The 23,465-nt window shown below is 39.0% G+C and overlaps 1 long non-coding RNA gene across 1 annotated transcript in view; it reads left to right on the top strand.

Moving 5' to 3' along the window:
- Window positions 1-23,465, top strand: part of LOC131820542 (uncharacterized) — a 363,576-nt gene that overhangs the window by 286,824 nt on the left and 53,287 nt on the right. The window contains exon 5 of the long non-coding RNA XR_009349681.1: window positions 13,178-13,306. This is a non-coding gene — a long non-coding RNA (uncharacterized LOC131820542). The remainder of the gene's footprint in view (window positions 1-13,177; window positions 13,307-23,465) is intronic.

Raw genomic sequence — 23,465 nt, 5'->3', positions numbered from 1 at the left:
CAGTAACTCAAGGGATTCTTATAGTTTACGAGTTTAATAGGAACGTTACCCAAAAGCACGGTTCTGATTTCATAGCTTCCCTACTCTAAAACGTAGAGCACCGGACTGAGCTGGAGGCATCTACGCTCTGGTGGATGCCATCGAACCTTCCGGCTTTTGTATTTCCCATTACATGTGTGGGTCATGCAATCATACCAGACTACCGGGCTTACTCTTGGCCCTTTCCTGCCTTTGTCTTGCTATGAATATGGTTCATTTCTCGAGGGATGCTCTTTTTCTTCATTCCTACCCGCATGGTTCTGCCTGTCAACACCTGACTCGCACACTGTTTCCTCCCATGTGTCCACATTTCTTCCTGCCGACTAATTTGCCTGTCCATTCTGGAGACTCCCACCGCATTTTGTTGGCATCTTTCCGGCACAGGTTCCGAATTCAAACGTGTATATGAGCCAGCCTGCTCCCCTAAATAAAGGAGGTTGTCGAGTGGGGAAACAATGGGTGTTATGAGGACTGGTGCGCTCCTAAAGCCCTCACCTAATTGGTAGCTAGGACCAGTTCTGAGCAGTTTGCAGGGCGGAAATTGAACCCAGCTGTGCATGCGCCCTCGGGTGTGTGTGTGTGTGTGTGTGTGTGTGTGTGTGTGTGTATGTGTGTAAGTAATCACTTGGTTTGAAAAATATCGGCAAATAATTAAAATATTTTTGGGAGGGCGCCTGGGTGGCTCAGTGGGTTAAGCCGCTGCCTTCGGCTCAGGTCATGATCTCAGGGTCCTGGGATCGAGTCCCTCATCAGGCTCTCTGCTCAGCAGGGAGCTTGCTTCCCTCTCTCTCTCTCTGCCTGCCTCTCTGCCTACTTGTGATCTCTCTGTGTCAAATAAATAAATAAAATCTTCCAAAAAAATTAAAAATTAAAAAAAATATATTTTTGGGAAACCAGTTGGCTAAACAAAAATCTGCCTGAAGGCTATGTTTGGCCAGTAGCCCTGGTTTATGATCTTGCGTTTTATATAGACTGGGGATAGATACAAGAAAGAATATCATGTCTTGATTATTAATTACAAATACACTAAGAGGAGAACTACATGCAATCCTCTTTCTAACCATAGAGTGCCTGTTCTGGAACAGGAACAGGTGTTTAGCATGTTTTTGTTGAATTGCAGTAAACTTTGGGAGGGCCCGGGCTGAAAGGGGTGAGGAAAATGAGCCGACAGGGTTGTGAGTGCTATTTTAGACTAGACAATTTGGGACTACTTTTTTTTTTTTTTTTTCCCAGTGAACTCTTTCTTTTGAATGTTTTATTAATCACTGCTGCTGGTGAATTTAAATATTTTAATGATTGGTATATTTTACTCTTTGCATGCCCTGGGGCTTTCTTTTTTTCTTTTTAAAGAAATGGCAGTTTAAAAATGTTTAAATAAAATCTCTGTTCAATCAGCATTCGAACTGCCTGGTGACACTCAGGTGCTCTCTCTGCTCTGAATCTGGGTCAGCGTGGCATTCGGTGATGGTGGAAACTGAATTGCCTTCCCTAGCAGTTTTAACTAGGCTGAAATCAGGCTCTTTAAGTAATTTCATCTCTCATGTTAGAACTCTGAAAATGATCCCATGAAACCATTCTCTATTTAGAATACGAATTTCCATACTTCCAACAAAGCTTGGAAGGAAAAAAAAAAAAAAGACACCCAACATTTATCCCTACCACACTTAAATCTTGCCTTTCTAACTATTAGAGTATCTTTTCTAAATTAGAGATTGTGGGTCTGTGGGGAGTCTGCAGTGAGTACAAGTTCAGACCTTCTCAAGGTTATTAAACATTTATGAAAACAGATGTTAGGGAAGGTGAGTTTATTTGCCAAACCTTAAAAGAATCTAACAGTGAAAGAATGGGAATTTGGGGGGTTTGATTTTAGTTAGATTATTTTTAATGGCAAGATTTGTGCCAATAGTTTCTCCTAATTGGCTCAAAAAAATCAAGGGTTCCAACTTGACCTTTTCTGCCCCATTCCCTCCTGCAGTTTATCTACTTAGGTAGATATTTTATCTACAGTGTCTACACTTGAAGGGCCATGGTCTAGAATTGTCCCTGCAAATCCCCTACTTTGCTGGCCCTATTGCGCATTTTCCATCACTACCTCAGTATTGTCTTTATCCCTGCCAGGATTTGCTAATTTCTCCCACTCTGGGTTGCTCTATAATTCTGCAAGTCATCGGCAGGCAGGGTGTGGAGCCCGAGTCACGTCACAGAATTGTGATTTTTCATACCCTCCCGCTCAACCTTTTGGAATTGTCACTTTTCAGCCAAATCTTAGACGTGAAATTTTAAAAAATACACAAACAGTTTTGTGACTCACCTGAGGGATTCCCTGACCTTTTATTTCCATTGTTTTCACTTTTTCTCCCCCTCAGCTGGAAATCAACAGTCTGCATTTTAAAACAAAACTCATTGCCCCATTCTAGGAAGGCTGAAATGGTAGGAAGGATTTTAAAAGACTCCACAGGGAAGAGATTGAGAGGGATTATAAATAGGGAGGAAAAAAATGTAGCTCTGGATATTTTAAAGGATATAAAGATATACCCTTGCAAGTAGATAAAGAATAAAAACCTCCTTAGTTCCGCCTCAGCCCCTGGGCCACACAGAAACACACGGTCGCATTATTTTGTTTCCATAAAAACAACATTACCCTGAATTCTGACCTCGAGGAGGATACACCATAGAGCTAATAAAGCCTATCCAAGTCCCTGAGAGAGGTCTCAGCACTGTGTTCACATGGTCATATGCTCTGGAAAATTTGCAAAAGTAGGATAGTTTATTGCAAATGGTCTTTTTCCACTTCAATTTTCCCAATCACCCATTGTCCCCACTGACTGGGCATTTCAAGAATCTCCCTAAGGAGAGTTGAGTTGAAGACCTATTTAGTTGAAACTCCATTTATGTAATTATCTGTTCCTTCCCCTGCAGTTAAGTGACTGTCAAGTCAACCCAGTGTAGGCGTCTAGAAACACTACCACCAACTGTGCTGCTTTCAGGGCAAACTGGGCAAATTAGAAGGTTGTCACTTAAAAGAGGATTTAAGGTAGTCACTATGCAAAAAAGTTTTAAATGCCCTGAAATCTTACAAATTCAATATAAAGGGAGCTTGAAGAAGTTTCTCTGCACTTGGCAATCTTAAACATATGCGTGACATCATTAATATTGAATTGGGATGCTGAAACTTCTCTAAACTATTGGCAATGAAAGGGAATTTTGAGCAACCTAAACTAAATGAAAGGTTCGATTTTTTTTCTATTCTCTTTATAGAAAGCTCTTTCTATAGTATTGTTATATGAAGAGGCTATCAAAGAGTAAGCAGTCAAAGCTGTGGAGAAAATATTGTAGATTTTCCTGTACCAGGTTAATTAATGAAAATGTTATTTTCTGGATTTTTGTGGTGTTTATGGCATCTGTCCACTTTTAAAAAAATCTTATGATTTGTTGTAATTTCTTACTTATTTGTATGCTCTACCTTTTTATTCTTTTGCTTCAAGGATGCCTTCAAATTTGTAAAAGCTTCAGGTCCCACAAAACCTGGATCCTTCCTGGATCTAAGTTCTCTGCAGCCAGCTGAACAGGTCCTGTAGATCAGCTGGATGTGGCTGACTGAGGTGTCCAGTGGTTGCATGAGGTTAAATATTCTGAGCAGATTTCAGATGCTGGGGACTGGGACTCTAGCCAGGGTATTAACTCCAACCTGGTGGTAGACATGATTCATATTCCTTCTTGTCAATCCTAGACTAGCTACTTGCCAGGTAGGAAAAGGATCAGAATGCTTTGGAAAAATTCTGGAAATAATAATCCAGACTGGTTTGGGTATGGGATCATAATATATAACCTGGGGAATCAGTATAAACCATCTAGGACCTCTGTCTTGGCACATTAACTTTTAAGGTGACAGAAAAAAATAAAGAAATATTAGGACAAGGTGGGGTTAGGAGTACAATCTTAATATGAAATGCACTAGAATTTTTATGATTAGAATTCTAATATTCTGCTATCAAGTGAGTCTCTGACATACTCATTACCCTGCTTTATGTGGAATTAATATACTTACTATAGCTTTCTTTTGATTACTGTTAGCATGGTATATCTTTCTGCATCCCTTTCCTTTTTTAAATTGGTGTATATTTGACATAAGACATGGTATAAATTTAAGATGTATAATAGTATAATACATTTATATGTTGTAATAAGATTGCCATTATAGTAATAATTAGCACCTTTATCATGTCATGTAATTATTTCCTTTCAGTGGTTGGAGTAACTAAGATCTAGCCTCTTAGCAAGTTGGATGATGATAATACAATATTGTTGTCTATATTCACTATGTTGTACATTAAATATCCAAGGCTGATTTACTATTCATTGCAAGTTTGTACCTTTAAACAACATCTCTTTTAGCCTCTAATCCCCATCCCATTGTAACCAGCATTTTACTCTTTTTTTCTACAAATTTGACTTATATCCACATATAAGTGATATGATACATTATTTTCTTTTTCTGTCTGGCTATTTCCCTTAGCATAATGTTCCCAAATTCAATCCTGCTGTTGCCAATGGCAGGATGTTCTTCTTTCTCATAGCTGAATAATATTCCACTGTATGTATGTGCGTGTGTGTACATATATCTATATTTTTACATATGTCCTATCTTCTTTATCCATTCATCCATTCAGGAGTACTTGGTTGTTTCTATATCCTGATTGATATGGATAAAGCTACAGTAAACATGGGAATACATATATATCTTTGGTATCCAGTTTTCATTTCCTTTGGGCATACACCCGGAAATGCAATTGCCAGATCTTATGGTAGATCTATTCTCAATTTTTGAGCAGCCTCCCATATTATTTCCCTAATGCTGTATCAATTTACATTATCACCAACATTGTACAAACATTCCCTTTTCTCCACATCTTCATTGGTATTTGTAATCTCTTGTCTGCTTGATGACAGCTATTCTAACAGGTATGAGGTGATATATCCTTGTGGTTTTGATTTGCATTTTCCTAATGATTAATAACATTGACCACCTTTTCATGTAGCTGTTGACCATTTGGATGTTTTTGGAAAGTTGTCTGTTTGTTTTGTGCATTTTTAAATTGTATTGCTTGATTGCTTGTGATTGAGTTGTATGAGTTCTTTATATATTTTGGATATCAACTCCTATTTGATACATGTTTTCAAATGCAGTGAAGTGTGAGGACATTAATCAACATACAGAAATCAGTTACAATTCTATATGCTAATAATGAAATATTTGAAAGAAGAAATGAAAACTACCCCATTCACAATAACATTATAAGCAATAAAATACCTAGGAATAAATTTAACTGTAATTTGTAGGATGTGTACATCAAACTTAAAAGCCTCTGCACAACAAAAGAAAAAGGATGTGTAATATCTATACAAGGAAAACTATAAGAGTTTGTTAAAGGAAATCGAAGAAGTCACAAACAAATGGAAAGACATTTTGTGTTCATGGATTGGAAGAATTAACATTGTTGAAATGTTTATACTACCCAAAGCTATCTATACATACAATGCAGTCCCTGTCAAAATTCTAATGACATTTTTCACAGAAATAGAAAAAATCTTAAAATTTGTATGAGACCACTAAAGACCCTAAATAGCCAAAATAAATCCTGAGAAAGAACAAAGCAAGAGACAACACACTTCCTGATTTTGAACTATTGTAGAAAGCAGTAGTAATTAAAACAGTATGGTACTGGCAGAAAATCGACACAAACCAATGGAACAGAACAGAGAACCCAGAATTAAACTCCTGCTTATACAACTATTATTCAACAGGGAACCAAGAACATCCAATGGGGAAAGCATAATCTCTTTCAAAAATTGGAACACTGAATAAACATATGCAGAACAATGAAATTGGGCCCCTATTTTACACCACTCACAAAAATGAACTCAAAATAGACCAAAGACTTAAACATAAGACCTGATACAGTAAACTCCTAGAAGAAAACCCAGGGAAGGAGCTATTCATTGTGGGTCTCAGGAATGACTTTTTGGGTATGATGCCAAAAGCAACAACAAAAGCAAAATCAACAAATGGGACTATATCAAATTTAAAAGCTTCTGCACAGCAAAAGAAACAAAATGAAAAAGAAACCTATAGAATTCTAGGAGAAAGCTTTTGCCAATACATCATTTTACTTTTTTTTTTTTTTAAGATCTTATTTATTTATTTGACTGAGAGTGATCACAAGTAGGCAGAGAGGCAGGCAGGGGGAGAGGGGGAAGCAGGCTTCCTGCTGAGCAGAGAGCCTGATGTGCTTCTCAATCCCAGGACCCTGAGATCATGACCTGAGCCGAAAGCAGAGGCTTAGCCCACTGAGCCACCCAAGCGTCCCATCATTTTACTTTTAATCCATCTGTGTTGTATAGCTTAAAGTTTCTCATAAACAACATAGTATTGGTCTTGTTATTTTATCCACTCTAGCAGTCTCTGTCTTTTAATTGGTATATTTGCACCATTCATATTTAAAACACCATTGATACAGGTGGCTTAATATCTACCATGTTTGTAATCGTGTTTTACCTGTTGCTTTTGATTTTTGTTTCATTTTTCCCCCCACTCTTTTTCTGCTTTGATTTTAATCAAGCACTTTTTATGATCTCATTTTCTCTCTTTTCTTAGCATATCTTTCCTATCACTTGTATCATTCCTGTCTTTTATTTCACTTATCCATCACTATAGTCACTGAACACATGTTAGGGCTCCTGGGGTAAAACTCACAAAAGCATTGAGGGCTTCCTCTGACTGGGCCCTATCCTAGTTCTTAACTCTCAAACTAGACCTTACTGGGCCTCCAGTAATTTGTCAATTATATATTAAAGTATTCCTATTAATAGTAGATTCTGCGGAGAATTCTGTTCCTGGGCTTCTGCTCTGTTGAGCTGTAATTCTCTGTATTTTCCCATCTGCCTCCAAATTTGGTAGTAAGTTTTTCCTGAAACCCCATTTTTCTGATGGATCAAAGAAGAATTACTGATTTTCAGTTTGTTCAGAATTTTCCTTACTGTGAGAATGGGAGCTATGACTTCCAAGGTCTTTACAGGTTGGGTCAGAAACTGGAAGTCTTACTTTACTTTGTAAAATGGCTCTGACTTGGTGAATAAAAGGATCTTAGTTTAAAAAAAAAGTTAGAAATTTCTTTGATAAAAGAACCACATGAGGAGCTAGATGAGACAGTCAGGGTTGGCAATTTTGTGTCTCATTTGATTTTATGTTAGATATTAAGTATCTAAAATAAAGAAAAAAAGATTTCTTTTCCTTCCTCCCTCCCTTTCTCTCTTCCTTTCTCCTTACTTCCTTCAACAAAAATTTTTAAAACATATTTTCAATCTTTGGTAGGCACTGAGGACAAGTGTAAACAAGATACGGAGATTCCTCGCCCTTGTAGAAGTCATTTCTTTCCTTTTTAAAAAAATTAGGTAGTGAAGCCATCATCGTTGGAGAGGGGCTCCTGCCTTTCAGTCTGTCTTCTGCAAAGCACCCCTCTACTGAGTCCTCCCTCTGACTGTTTCCAGAGGTAACATCTTAGTAGGAATGGATCCAGAGAATGTTATTTTAGAGTAGTCACTATGAGGGTCAATTAAGTACTAGTGTAGAGTCATCCTAGGTGTGCTTGATTGTAGGAGCATGTCAGGGTGAGGTGGGAAAGATCTTTAGAGAAAATCACACTAAGTCTCTCAATCTGCACAGCATCTCTGTCAAATAAATGCTTTTGATATCATCATTAAAGACATAAAGATTAAGAGACATTAGTGAAAGAGAAATGAGAGACAGATGAGTAAAAAAAGGAGAGACATTAGGTGACTAGTCCCATCTATGCAGCTAGCTAATCTAAATGGTAAATTGTTAATCTCTGTCCAGAGATTACCTGCTTATGTATGAGGTAATACAGTCTTCCAGTGACGGCTGTTTGGGTAGAAGAGGTTCAGAGGGGAGAAGGACTCTTGATTACAGTGTTATGGTGAGTTTGTCTCTGTATTACATGGGTCCCCTCTCTCTTCCTCTCTCTCCCTCTTTTTCTCTGAAAAAAGAACTCCCTGTTTTTTCTCAACCAGTCCTTTTCTGAATATCAGCTTGGGTGTTGGGATGTTAGTTTGGATTTACTATGTTCTGGGGCAACACTGGGGATCAGTTGCTACCTGTGTAAACTGAGTTGTTTACCTGCCAAATTCATACATTGAAATCCCGACTCCCGATGTGACTGTATTTGGAGGCAGGGCCTGTAAATGAGGTCACAAGTCTGAGGCAATCTGATAGGACTCTTCCTTTTAAAAGAAGAAGAGACATGAGAGAGATATTTCTCTCTCTCTGCATGTGCACAGAAGAAAGAGCATGTACATACACAGTGAGAAGGTGGCCATCTACGTGCTGGGAAAAGATGTCTCACCAAAATCTAACCCTGATAGAAACTTCTTGATCTTGGACTTCGAGCCCTCAGAACTGTGATAAATTTCTACTGTTTAAGCCCTCCAGTCTATGATACTCAAATATGGCAGCCCAAGTAGACTGACATATTACCTGGTTTTTATCATATACTGGAAAATGCAAGAACGAAGAGTTTCCTAACTTAAAAGTGATTGATGTATCCTAGAATTGAAATGATTTCTTTCTAAGAATTTGCATTGTGTTAGATGTCTACCTCCTTTTAGAGGAGTCTTTTAAAATAATTAATATTCAAATATGGGTTAAAAAAAAACAAAGGAATTACATCTATAAACTTAAAAAGAGAAAACATAGTCTCCAAACTTTTCTTTTTATCACAGCCCCTTTGTAGAGGACCAAAACTTCTGCATTAACACTAATCCAATGGGCAAAAAAGAGAAAGAAAATGAGGGATAAGTTTATTAATGAAGGTTTATCAAGGTAGAATAAAAAGAATACAGTAAGTTATAAATGCATATTGCACAGACTATTTGCAAAAAGCATGTGAAGTGATAGACAACAAATTTTGAGTGTGTTCCTCGTATTGGACAGACCCCGGGAGAGATAGGTGCCATGATAAAGAGGAGCAACTTCAGCACCCACCAGGACTGTGTTCTTGGTAAGTTATCTAATTCCTCTGGCTTTATTTTTCTTAGAAAAGAGTAGAGATGACCACCTGGCCCTGACTACATCATTATTGGAAGGAAATAAGTGAAATTGAGTGTGTGAGAAAGCTTTGACTTCCTACATCCTACATCTGTCTACATCCAACTCTCCTAATCCCTGGAGAATGTGTATTGTCATAAGAATAAAAGACATATGTAGGCGGACGCTTCTAATGTAGTGCTCAGCCCAGAGGAGACACTCCATACATGGTTATTGAATGAATGATGAGTATTGAATGGCCTCACCTAGAACTCTGATATTCTGGATTCTACCTTCCGGGGGCTTTAAAGAGGTGCTCTAGAACCTCTGCAAGTGTAGCTGGTATGGTGAATGTAGAACTCCTAGGATGTAATCAGAATGCTACCTTATTTTTTTATTTTTATTTTATCAACCTGACCCATAACAATTTTTCCATGGGTGAATTATTTTCCTTTGTCCTTACCTGGAAAATTCGGCATATCCCATCCTTTTCCTGCTCATTCATAGGAAAGTGACATTCATAGGATCACAGGTGAAAAAGAACAAATACTGCTTTTTCTTGGTAACTGGAATGCATCTGATCCAAGATATCAATAAATTCTCTTCAATCTTCCACTCAATGTCTTCCTTTCCTTTCCCTGGTTGTGTAGTTGGTTGTAACTTTCTTTAGGTTCGTTTCTGTCACTCACTCTTTTACATACTAGCAATTTATGCTATTTTGGGCTCCTGGCTGGGGGACTAGGGAACAGGGGAAGTGGTAAGGCAGGCTTTGCTTGACTGGGCTACTTCGAAGGTCCTTGGCCCTGGCCAGTCATTGGAGTTGACTCTCTCTTGGTACTTTAATAGATTCTTCAGAGCTTCCAGTAATTGGCAACTTATAAAACACAGGTGATGAGTGTTATTTCTCAAGCTGTCTCACACTGCTCAGCACCTGATTCTGTGGTGGTTTACCCCAATTGTTGTTCTTTTGTGCTTCCACTGAATCTTTTTGGGCAGGATTTCAGAGAGCTATGACCCAGATCTCTTTCTCGTGAATAGTCCACATTTGGTTCAAGGACATACTCTTGTAAACTTTTTCCTTGAAAGAACACACAAGTATATAGAAATCCTAATAAAACCCCCTCTTCCTGCTACCATAAGCAATAAACTATAGCTTCATGACGACTGCATGGAGCGTTCAGAAAGCACTTTTATTTTTTTAAAGATTTTATTTATTTATGTGAGAGAGTGAGGGGAGGAGCAGAAGAGGAGGGGGAGGGACAAGCGGACTCGGTGCTGACTGTGGAGTCCCCTGTGCCACTCAGTCCCAAGACCCTGAGATCATGACCTGAGCCTAAACCAAGACTCAGATGCTTGGTTGACTAAGCCACCCAGGTGCCCCCAGAAAGTGCTTTTAAAGCTCCATGTTATTAATTTACTTCCTGGGTTAAATGTTAGCCTCTGTCTCACCAGCACTGCTCTTCTTTCCTGCTTTGCAGTGGAGGACTCATCAGATCAACAGCTCTCGCTAAAGAAAATGTCACAAATCCTTTCTCTACCTTCTGAACCGGTTTATATCCTTGATCTTTCTGAGCAATCCAGGATTTATGGAACCTTGTCTCAGTCATCTGCTATAAATATAAGTGATGTTCATAGTGATGCTTTAGCTGAAACTTCAGTATTTATATCCTATTACATAAACAATAAACGGATATCCATGGAACTATAGAGATTTAATCCCTCTGAGGGAACCATTCATTGTTTGTTACTTTTTATGTAATGGGGATCAGCAAAGGTTTTATTTGTAAAGAGTCTCACTGCTAAGAAGATCGGAAAATAACTGCATTAGTGAAACCACTTGGTTCAGGAGTTTCTCCATCTTTCCAGTAGAATGACTATTCCTCATTTAATAAAATGAGTCTCTTATGTGAATAGAACTGAACTAGTTTCTGGACAAGTGCCACTGCCATCATGATTACTATTAAAACCAACATTAAGGCAACCAAAAGGTCCCACAGGGGTTCTCTGGCCCTTCAGATCTGAGCAAAATATTCCATCACTTTGGATCCCCTGGCCCCAAACTCTGTCATCTTACTTTCAATCATTCCATCGTCTAATGACTTTGTTGAAGAGGGCTGATGAATGAGGAGAGACGGTCACAAGGAAGGATCACATGCAGGAATATGCAGCTTTCTGACCTTACACAAAATCCATTCTCTCCTCTCTTCCCTTCCCTCCTCCTCCCGCTCCTCCAGAGAAACTGGAAATTTCTTCCCTTTTTTCTACTCCGTTCAATTCTATCCTCAGACACTCTTGGAGTAGAACTTTCCACATTAAGTGCTTTTGTAGGAGATACAGCTCACTTCATGAGGGATGTTTTGGTACATTTAATGTATCCCCCACATTATATTAATAATAACCTAATCCACATTTTTAGAACACTTTGCACTTTCTAAAACACACTTCAATCTACATGGTTTCTTGGTCCTTATCATTTTCTTAGGGTGCAGATAATGTAGGCATTATTAACTGCTTTTTATGGGCATAGGGACCTCTAAGGTATATTACCTATACCACTAGAATTTATAATCTAAAAGGAAGACAGACATACAATTTATAAGCTATGGGGAAAGGGACAAGTTTTATAAATTCGCTTTTTTGAAAGTTGCTAAGACAGTAGTTCTCGTCACAAGAAACAGTTCTCATCATAAGAAAAAGAATTTTTGTAGCTGTGTGTGGTGATGGATGTTAACTAGACTTCCTGTGGTAATAATTTTATAATATATACAAGTATTGAATTATTATATTTCAATCTGAAAGTAAGATAATGGTAGATGTCAATTATACCTCAATAAAAATGCACAGAATACTGTTATATATAGTAGATTAGACAGCAATTACTTCAGATTTGATCAACCACAAAAAGACTTTAGTAAAGAGAAGATAATTGAGCTGACCACTAAAAGAAGAAAAGAGTGTTGTCCAGTTGGTCAAGAAAGAAAGAACATTTTGGGCAGATAGTGTAGTAAGAGCATACATGTATGAGAGAAAGCATATAATGTGTTTGGAGCACTATCTGGAGGCTAAATTTCGGAAGGAGTGTTTGTGGCCAGCTGGAGGAGAGAGTGATTAGAAGGAGAGTTAAAAGTATTGTGGAAATTTTTCTCTTGTTTAATATTAATTAAATTTTTTAGTATTAACAAACTATTTAATATTAATGATATTATTGAATATTCTATTTTTGGTTGGATAAAAACTGCTATTAAGTGTATATAACCAGATTCATGTGTGAATTTGAGTTGGCCCAATTGGTTATGTAGTCTATATCTGAAAACCAAATAAAATAGCCAAGAGAGCTACTTGGAATTGTTTGCAGGAAACTTGGATTCCTATAGATGCATGATCCTTATGCTATTGACAAATTTATTATGAGAAATCTACACTTGCAGCTACTTTCTGGAATTCTCTTAATGAAGATGGACATTTCTTATACCTTTAGATAAGCATCCTCCCAAAACTTCAGGTTCTATCCTATTACAGAGAGTAGTCACACACACACAGGTAGTTACAGGGTGTGTTGTTGATGGTCTTAAGTGCCATAGTCAGAAATTTGTATTTTATTTGTTTGCCTAAAGGAGCCATTACAGGTTTTGAACAGAGGAGAAAATTGTCTAACCCTACTAGGTATGAGATAGTCCAATAACTTCCATAGGATGGCCAAGAAAGTAGAATTTTTAAAGCAATCTCTATGCCCAATGTAGTGCTGGAACTCATGAACCCAAGAGACCCAGAGTTTCTACATAGAGACCCATGGTCTACGAACTGAGCCAGTCACAAGTCCCCAAAAAGTGGAATTTTTTTAACTCGAGTGTAATTTAGTGGTGGGTAAGAAGGTGTCTATATAACATTCTTTCTTCCAACAAAAGTTATTTACACACCTGCTGTGTGTCAGAAACTCTTCTGGGGACTGGTCAAAGGGAGGTGAAAATACCCCTTCCAGTAGAGGCTCCTGGGAAATATACATGGATCCCTAGCTATATTCCCCCTTCTCACTTGCAGGACTGTGAAGAATTATCCTGGACCGGTTTAGCATCTCATCCTAGCACACTCACCTGCAAAGCTATGCTGATGAAAGCGGTATCTGCTAGCCATATGTACCCATGAATACTTGAAATGTGCCTACTGCAGGTAAGCAACGGAATTTTACCTTGTATTTAAATTTAACTAACAAACTTAAACACTGATATTTGACTTAAAACTTGAAAACCTTAAAAAATGTTTGGAGCAGTTTCAGTATGTGAATCTACTTTTTTGACAATGTTATGAAATCAGATATTTCCAGTAAAAAGGTAGTGTCTAAATTGCGACCTGCTATAAAGAATTGAAAAGATTTAGTTAAAAAAATGTAAAATTTCTTATTATAATTTTTATGTTGATTACATATTGAAATACTATTTAGGCATGTTGCATTAAATCAAGTAAAATATTAAGGCTAACATAACTTTTTAACTTTTTAAAATGTGGCTAGTAGAAGATTTACGATTATATATGTGGCTTGTGTTTTACTTCTTTTGAACAGAGGTGCTTCAGACCATTACATGAGAAAGTAAATTCCAGTCGTTTTGGAGCCGTTGGATTTTTTTCTTTATTTTGTAGCTAACCATATACCAAAACAAATGCAGCTCTTTTTATAATTTGTGTCTGTGTCTGATGTTCTACGGCTTCACTATAATATGGCTAGGTGTAGACTTATTTTTATTTATTCTACAGAGGATTTGGTGTGATTCTTTTAATGTGTCTTTCTTAAATTCTGGAAAATTCTCTTTTATTAGCTCTATGAATAACAATTCTCTCTTTTTCTGTATTTTTTCCCCCAATCAGGAATGCTTCTTTGATGTGTGTTATACCTGTTTTTTTCTCTAGCCCATACATCTCTTAATTATCTTTTCCATGTGCTGAATTATGGATGATTCTCTCAGATTTTTCTTCCAAGTCATTAATTTTATTTTTGTCTGTACTGATAAAGCCTTCTATTATGTTTTAATTTCATGGACTGTATTGTTCATTTATGGAATTCCCTTTGCTTTTTAAAACCCTGCCAACTTTTTCATACTGTTCTTTAATTTCCCTTAGGTTTTTATTTGTTTTCTATCTTTTTAACTATTTTAAACATAATAGTTTCAAAACTTCTTTCATATTGCTTAACTATTTTTTAAATTTTTTGGCTGCATATTCTTTCATTTACTTACATGTCCTAACTCTTTCTAATTACATTTTATTTCCTCATGTTATTTATATTATCATATATATCATATCATATCATATTATCATATATATCACATCATATATATCATATTATCATGGTTGTGAAACCAGATTCATGAAAGTAGTAACTATAAACCTTGTCTGTACCAGCATCCTTACAGTGCAGTTTTATCTTGATCCTGATAAAATCTGGATCAGTTTTTAACGCAGATTCCTTGGTTTGGAGTTCATGTATCCTTTGAGTGTATGAATTCAGACACCACTCCAAATGGCATTGGCCTTGATTCAGACACTTTTTTTCTTAAGATGGGCTTAAATGGATGGAAGTCTTCTTTGTTGCATCCCTCAGTGTCAAGTGGGATTTTTAAAAATCCGTGTTTTACAGATAGGGTAAGTCTTTGTGGCTCTTAGGTTCATGCAAGTAGCATAGCTCTGTGTCCCTATGCTCTTAAAAGCAATGCCTTGGACTTTCTTCTCTGCAGGAGTCTAACAGTCTACTGCTCTCTAGTTTTTTGTTTGCTTTGTTTTTCAGATTTATTTATTTATTTGAGAGTGAGAGAGAGAACATGAGCAGGAGGGGCAGAGGGAGAGGAAGAAAAAATCTCAAGCAGACTCCACATGGTTGTGGAGGCTGACAAGAGGCTCTGTCTTTATGACCCTGAGATCACGACCTGGGCCAAAACCAAGAGGCAGATGCTCAACCAACTGTGCCATTCAGCTGCCCCTCCCTAGCTTTTCAAGCCCATTTTGATTTCTAGAAATCTGTGAAGTGTTTTGGAAGTTTTATTGTTGTGACTTCCAGGTCCTTTTGTTTCCAGCACTTGGGGATTTTCTTTTCTTGGTGTTAAGTGCAGTTATGTTTCCAAAAACTTAAATTGTTGCATTTTATTCAATTTTCTCAGTGTGTTTGAAGTGATAGTGTATATGTATCTCAATGTCAGCTTAATATTACCATTCCAGAAATATCTTGGTGGATGATATTTGCTGTTTTACCAGTGACTGAAAGGTTTTCATGATTTTCCTATGGGTTAATCATAAAAGTTGAAAATAAATAAATGGAATTTGCATTATTAAAGCTCTGAAAATACTATTTATTTTCAGAGCCATCTAGTGAGCTAAGATAGTATTCGTTTCTTTTTGGATATATCCTCACTGCTTTATGTCATCAAGGGATAATTACTCTGTTGCTAGGTTTAAAGATGGATAGACATAGCCATAGGTCTAGTCTTGGCTCATGAGATTTTGCTGAGAGAAATTCTTCATGGGTTTCTCATGCTTCTGCATGTCTTAGGAAGAGAGGAATCGGTTGTCTTTTGTCTTGGATTATTTTTTCAAGAATGTATAGAGATCAGCCTTGGGAGATAGTGTCTACTTCTGAAGCAAATGGCAAGCATGCCTACTGCTCATTAAAAAAGACGGGGGTTCCCTAAGCTCCGGGTTTCTCTCTTGTAGTACAATCCCTTCCCTGTGCAAGCATCTCTGGTCCCTTTGAGATCACCCCTGTGGGACTTGGGAACAAGAGACCCAAGACCCACAAATATACTAATACTTATGATGTGTGCTTTGCCATGGGTAATAAAGGACTTTATGAGCCAGGAGTTTCATGTTTTCTGCCAACATCTATGAGCCTGTGATAGGTTAATGTGTAGGCTTGCAAGTAGGGTAAATTCTTACAACGTTTCCAGTTCTTGACAGAGATTTACATGAAGTTATGGTACAAAACCTTTTTGTTTTGTTTTGGTACAACATCGTGCTTTATTTCCTGCCTACTGCCTATTATACACCCGAATATGAATTCTGGGGCGGGGAGTAGCTAACTTAAGATCATTAGGTAAGGATGAATTCTGCCATCACTGACTCACTGAACAAATGTCAGCAGTTTTATGGCTTACCATTATCAATACTTCATGATAATACAAAGAAAAGAAAAAAAAAATGAACAAAACCAAACTCCCAAGTCAACAAAACCCCCAAACAAGCTGTTTAAACTGTTATCTAGATGTTACATTTTTTTTTTGACCAGCAGCTTCGATGTTGTTGTTACTGATCATTTCTCCAAGGAAGTGAAGGATGAGATCTTTGCTATCCTTGAAGAGGATACAGCTTTTTGGAGAAAATGGTAATTAGCAAAATGAGGCAGTCCCGTAACCTTCAAGGAAGCACAGCAAGTAATAAAAGCTGTCAGAACTGAGGGGAGGGCACGTGGCCTAGCTTTATGGGCTTGGAGCACTGTGGAAGCTGGGGAGTAAGGGCAAACCATCTCCTCATCCATAAGGTGAGGAAGCTGACTAGAACCAGATGTTTTTGAATAAAACTGTTTTTCTTAAGGAAAATGTACACAGACCTTTAGTCTGTAAAACAAGTAACAGCATAGATTCATTGCAGCTTACACCTAGAGTCTGACCACTGGATCCTCCTTCCTGGCCCTGTTCCCATACCCCTCCAAAGTCCATCCATGGTCCTCCTCTCTGAAACCCACAAGTCACAGAACTTAGTTTGAAAAGCACCGGGCAGGATGACTGCAGAGAATTAAAGACCTGAAAGAAATACATTCTGTGAAGATCTAGCACATCTGTTTGAGCTTCAGTCAGTTGGCTGTGTGGGCCTTCTTCCCACGGTGCCAGAGCCCAGGCTTCCTTCGCTGGCAAACATGGCTGACCGCTTCGTCAGACGGCAGCCTGAGCAGAGCCAGCTACCGTCTCGACCCATGTTATTTGCTCGGAAGGTGGGAAGAGTGAGGGAAGGCCAGAAGATGTGAATGAATGGGTTCAAAATCCATCATCACTGACTAGAAAAATAGCTCACAGTTCATTCCTGACCGACTATGGGTCCTTGAGGCTTCTCCATCTACGGAGGGAGCTCTGCTCTTGCTTGGAAGTCAGCGTTTCACCAAACATCATGAAAGGAAAAATGCTTTTTAGATTAGCTCCCCCCGCTACGGCACCCAGAGGGGAAGGCTATTGTGGTCATTAGCTTTTCCTGCATTAAATCTGCTTGGTGTGACTAGGCCATTTGATTTCAGGTTTATCCTAAAGCCAAAGAAATCGAGTTGCTGGGTATTTACTTGGGATTAATGACCAGTTAGGAGAAGCTGCGCTTTATACCATTAACCTGAGCCAGGTGCTAATTCCTGGAACATGCCCTGCAAACAGAGGTTATTACTGCTGTTTGAAGCTGTGAATGCTGCTTTAGAGACTACAGGCTTTCTTTAAAGAGGAAGCCATTTTGATTGGTCAACATGGCATATTTCTGGAGAATTAATGCCCTGTGTATAAGCCAATCTGATTGCCTGGAAACATCTCTCAGTGCTCGTGCTGTTCCGCTGATAATCCACTTCAAGACACAGGGCAGCCGGCTGGAAACCGTAGCAGGTTCTATTTTTGGCACCTAAAATCAATGCCCCGCTCTGGCAGCCTGGTCTGCTGCCTCATTATCCCCCCTGCCCGGTGCGGTGAGTGCAGCTTCTCTTTGTGGGAGATTAAAGCGAGTCAGGGAATGTGATAAATGTTTTCAGTCATATCTGCTGTCATTTGAATAATACTGTGTGTCAGGAAGAAATACAACCCCGGCCTGTTTTAGCCAACCGAACTCTTTTGATTCTCTCCTTCCTCTTAGTGCGTGGAGAAGCAGCTCCTGAGAACAGTACAACCCTCTCCTTCCACAGGTCTGTTCATATCTTCAGGCTGGGTTGGATGGTCTCCCTGGAAAGATTCCTTTCATTTTATCCAGCAAAATCCAAGATGTCCCTCCTTGGTTGGGGAGGGGCATTTCCTCTATTTACTAGGAGAGAAAGTGGTTCCATTTTGCCAGAACCTTCTAACTTTTTGGAACACAACTTCCCATTTTCTAGCTAAGTCTTGATGTGTATCTGTTCAAATTGGCCTCAGTGACATATGCTTTGTCATGCTTTGGTTTTTCTACTGACAAAATAGGGGGAAAAAAATGAAGGTATGGTTAGAAGGCATGACTGGGTGAGGAAGTAGTATCGGAGGCATATGTCCTTGCCCTCCTGCTCACGTCATGCTGCGGGAGCCAGCCACGGACAGCCCCGCAGCAGGCAAAGTGAGTTTGTGGTGGCCCCAGGGTCCCCCTGTTGAGGCTGCTTGTCACATAGGTGAGTCTTTCTTATTTCCATCTTTCTGGAAGCCAGGGTCCTCAGTTCGTTCTTCCCTTCTCCACTGAGATAGCATCTCTGGAAAGGATCTGATGGATTTGTTCTTGATGTGATGTTGATGGCAGGAATCATTACTGGGTGGTGAGAGCCTGGCACTCCTTGCATGCCAATGGGATGGAGCTGTCTGGTCATTTAAAACCTGAGGGGGCACCTGGGTGGCTCAGTCGGCTAAGCATCTGCCTTTGGCTCGGGTCATGATCCAGGGGTCCTGGGATGGAGCTCCACATCGGGCTCCCTGCTCAGTGGGCAGCCTTCTTCTCCCTCTGCCTCTACCTCTCTGTCTGTCTCTCATGAATAATTAAATAAAATCTTAAAAAAAATAAAAAATAAATAAAACCTATGAGTGGCTCTCAGGCACTGGTGTCAGGCATTCTTGGATTCCAGGAATTATAAATCCCACTTGTGCGTGCTGGTTAAGTTGGCTCTCAGAAAAGAAAGCCCTGATTTGTAGCTTTTGCGGAGTTCTGTGGCATAACTGTTGCCTTGATGGCATATTTCAAGCTACCAGCATAAAGCCACTAAATGTGAATCAGAAGGCATGAGCAAAATCTGCTCCTGTAAGCTACTTCCTTTCCTGGCCCTTTTGGGGGGAATTGTTCAGTGTGGTTTGCATTACCTTCTCTATAGCTTTCTGATTTTACTGGGAAGTGAGATAGAGTGGTGTTAAGGTTTAGAATGACAACCTTAGCTTTGAATCCTGGATCTCTCCATTACTTACCTACTTTATGTTTTTAGACAATTTAATATCACTGAGCCTTTATTTCCTTGACTCTAAAATGAGTATAATACACAACACTCACAGGTGTTCTGAGAATGAAATTTTATAAAGGATGTGAAAGAAGCCAGCACATTAGTGGCTGAAAAACTGCTTTTAGACTCTGCCTTTATCAGTATTTCTTTACTTTGGTTTGATATTATTATTAATATTATTATTATTATATAATATTATATATAATATTAAATATTATTAATATTATTGTTATTAATAATAATAATAATAAACAATAAGTAGGAAACAGCCATCATTGAAAACATCCTTGAAAGTCACCGTTGCTTCTACAGAAGGAGGCTGGATAATTTCTTTCTCTGGTCTGTCTTTCTTTCTTTCTTTCTTTCTTTCTTTCTTTTTTTTTTTTTTTTTAAAGATTTCATTTATTATTTGACAAACAGAGCTCACAAGTGGGCAGAGAGAGAGGGAAGCAGTCTCCCTGCTGAGCAGAGATCCCGATGTCGGGCTCCATCCCAGGACTCTGGGATCATGACCTGAGCCGAAGGCAGAGGCTTAACCCACTGAGCCACCCAGGTGCCCCCAGTTTTCCTTTTCTTATATCTCTTTGGGTCCTTGTTAAATCCCTGATCTGGAACTCAGTATGTACAAACGTCCTTTTTTAGGTGGTGATGTATGTGACAAATATGACTATTTCTCCCTTGTTTTGCTTGAAAGAGAACTCTGTATCATAGTCTTGGCAATTGCTCTATTTGATTTTCAAAGTTCTCCAGTACTTCCATGAAAAGATTTTGTTTTATACTAAAGAGAAGAATATTTAGTCAAGAGAATGGACAGGACAGCTGATATCCTTTCATGCTGCTCCATGTTAGAGACTCTACGAAGCCCTTTTTTTTTTTTTTTTTTTAACCAGGATTCTCTCATTGGATCCTCACAACAACTCAGTGAAATGGATGCTGTTACCTCATTTTACAAATAAAATACAGAAGAATTAGAAAATGTTAAGTAATTTGCTCAAGGTCACAAAGCTGCTGAGTGATTAATTATAGAATTTCAAGCATCATTGAATTTGTACCTGTGGCAAACTGGTAAAAACGAAAGCACTCTAGGATCCCAACAGTCATGATTCATGGGTAGTCTCTGCAGGGTCAGCTGTGTTAATACCTGACTATAATAAGTCTTTGAAGGCAGGAATTGTGTTCTGTTCATTGCCATATCTTCTGTCAGTGCCTGGCACATACTTTGGATAAAGCAAGTGCTCAGTAAAGGATTGTTGAGTTGAACCTTCATTTTCCTCAGTAAGTTTTCACAAAAGACTTACTGTGTGATAGATACTATTCTAGGCATTAGAGATAGCAGTATAGAAAAACAAAAATGGGGGAAAAAATTCCATGTTCTTATAGAATTTAGATTCTATTAGAAAGAGGCAAACCATATAATTGATAAGTCAATTATTTCATATGTTAGAAGCTGATAATTACTTTAAGAGAGTAAGGTAGGATAAAGGGGAAGGGAAATCAGAAAAGGGGAGTTCAATGAAATGATGGTATTTGAGTTAAGACTTGAAAGAACAAGGGAGTTAGTCATGTGTACTCCTAGGCACGAGTGTTCCAGGCAATGGGCAGGCCCTGAAGTGGAAGCCTATCTAACTTGTTTGGGCATTGCAAGGAGGCCTCTGTGGCTGGAATATAAAGAGTATGGAGAACATGAGTCAGAGTTGGGAGATGATCATTTTGCAAGGCCTGTAACGACTTGGGCTTTTACTGTGGCAAAATGGAAAGTCATGCAGGATATTAAGCCAAGCACCAGTATCTTACATCTTTTGTTTATTGATTGATTGAAATTTTTTCCAGACTGTTTTCACTGCTCTAAAAATCCTTTCACCTCTGATTATCATCTCTTTCCCCCAATGTCTGGCAACCACTGATCTTTTTCTCTGTCTTCTGTCTCCATACTTTTGCCTTTTCCAGAATGTCATATAATTGGAATTATACAATATATAGCCTTTTCAGACTGGCTTCTTTCATTCAGGGTATGTATTTCCTCCATATCTTTCTAGTATCCATCAGAAAAGTTCCAAGAAAATGGCCTTAGAGAATCATTGCCAGTGTTAACATCAGAAATGCTGCAACACTGTCAGATATCCATGTGACCTGACATTGAGTGGCATGTTGAGTGTAGACTATAGAGAGGAAGAAATTGGAGGCAGGATGATGAGTTTGGAGACCATCATAATAATCTAGACAAGTAATGATGGTGGCCAGGACCAGGGAGGCAGAAGTAGAGTTAGTGGAATTTGAAAGACAGGAGGCAAAAATGGTTCTGCATAGCTGGAAGGTTGGCGTTACCACTGCTAATGGAGCAGAGTTTATGGGGAAGATAAGGATTTCAGTTCTAGACATGTAAAGTTTGAGATGTCCATTGGGCATTTGTCTGGTGGACAGCTGGGTAGAGGAATATGGAGGAATATTGAGGAGATGGTTGGGCTGGAGATTTTTAAGATAATTGGGACAGATCAGCCTCTGGGGAGAACTTAAAGCCCAGAGGTGGGAGAGGAACCCCAATAAGAGAAGGTGTCAGGACTAAACCCTTTGGCTCTGAAGTCAGGGAAAAGGACAGGAACCTACAAAGGTCAACAAGAAAGTGTGGTCAGAGTTTGGAGAAAAATTAGAACTACGTCGTGTCCTGGATGAAAAGTGAGGGAGAAAAAAAAGTGTATCTTAGAGAAGGCAGTGAACAGTTGTGTCAAATGCTGCTGGTGTATTAATTCAGCTGCGAGCCACTACTTAACCCAGGGTTTCGCAACACGGGGACCTTGACAGGAGCAGCGGCAGGGGAATTTTAGTGGCAAAAGCCTAAGTGGAATGAGTTTAGGAAGGAAGGGGGTGAGGAAATGGAAGAGAGAGACAACTCTCGTAAGAAGTTTTATTGTCAAGGGGGGAGAGAACTGGAACTGCAGCCGGAGGAGGAAGAGGGAGTGAAAAATGTTTATTATCCCCTCCGTTGGAGTAGTCACAACGTGCTTTATGCTGATAGGAAAAATCCAGTGCGGGTGAAACGTGGGTGGCGGAAGAGAGAGAGAGACAAGTTATGTGTCCTTGCAGGAGAGGAGAGATGGGATGTTTGTTCATGTGGTGGCAGGGGGGGGGGGCGGGGGGCGGTGGGGGAGGGGGCGCTGGCTGTAGGTAGAAGCATGAGCGCTTCATTCGGAGCGACAGAAGGGAAGTCACAGCATATTTGTCCTGATTCTTCTAGGCTTCTTTGGTCAAAGAGTGCTTGAAGACTAGTTATGTATTTTCCTGTGAGAAGTGTGTGTGTGAGAGTGTGTGTATGTGTGTGTATGTGTTTGTATGACATATATATATGTATATGTATGTATACATATATATGTAAAATTTCTTCATTTGGGAGAGATACATGCACACACACATATACAAACACACACACATACATACATGCATACATGTATATACCTATATAATAACATTCTCTATGTGGTGGAAAACAATAACAAACAAATGAATTCACATTCTAGGAGATTTCCAAACTCTTTAGCAATATAAAGCCACTTAAAAGTTTCCCACCTTTTGGGGCGCCTGGGTGGCTCAGTGGGTTAAGCCTCTGCCTTCGGCTTAGGTCATGATCTCAGGGTCCTGGGATCAAGCCCCATATCCGGCTCTCTGCTCAGTGGGGAGCCTGCTTTCCTCCCTCTCTCTCTGCCTGCTTCTCTGCCTCCTTGTGATCTCTGTCTGTCAAATAAATAAAATCTTAAAAAAAAAAAAATTTCCCACCTTTCAAAGGCATATTGTTAAAGCTCACTTAGTCCCCCCACACAGCCCTGTACCTCCTATATTAATTTAAAATGAAAGAACAGTTAAGTATATTTAGGACATTTTATTTAAAGTGTTTTCCAATCAGTGATTTTCTTTTTTAATAGAGTGAAACTTTGAAGTGAGTCAGCTGCAGCTTCCCTCTCCCATAATTGAAGTGAGAGAGAATTGTATAGAAAGAGGCCAGGGTGCTCTTTAGTCCAGACAAAGCTGTGATGATTAGAAGAATGAATTCCAAATGAGGAAGACAATAGGGAAGAAGTTTCTTTTATGGAGGCAGAGAGGGTGGGTACGGCAGAAAGGACTCTTAATAATTACAAACCAGGCTCAGAAAGCCCTTGGGGCTGCGAG

The sequence above is a fragment of the Mustela lutreola genome, chromosome 18 (genome assembly GCF_030435805.1).
Source record: "Mustela lutreola isolate mMusLut2 chromosome 18, mMusLut2.pri, whole genome shotgun sequence".
Classification (NCBI taxonomy): Eukaryota; Metazoa; Chordata; class Mammalia; order Carnivora; family Mustelidae; genus Mustela; species Mustela lutreola.
This window is presented reverse-complemented; position numbering and strand designations above follow the sequence as displayed.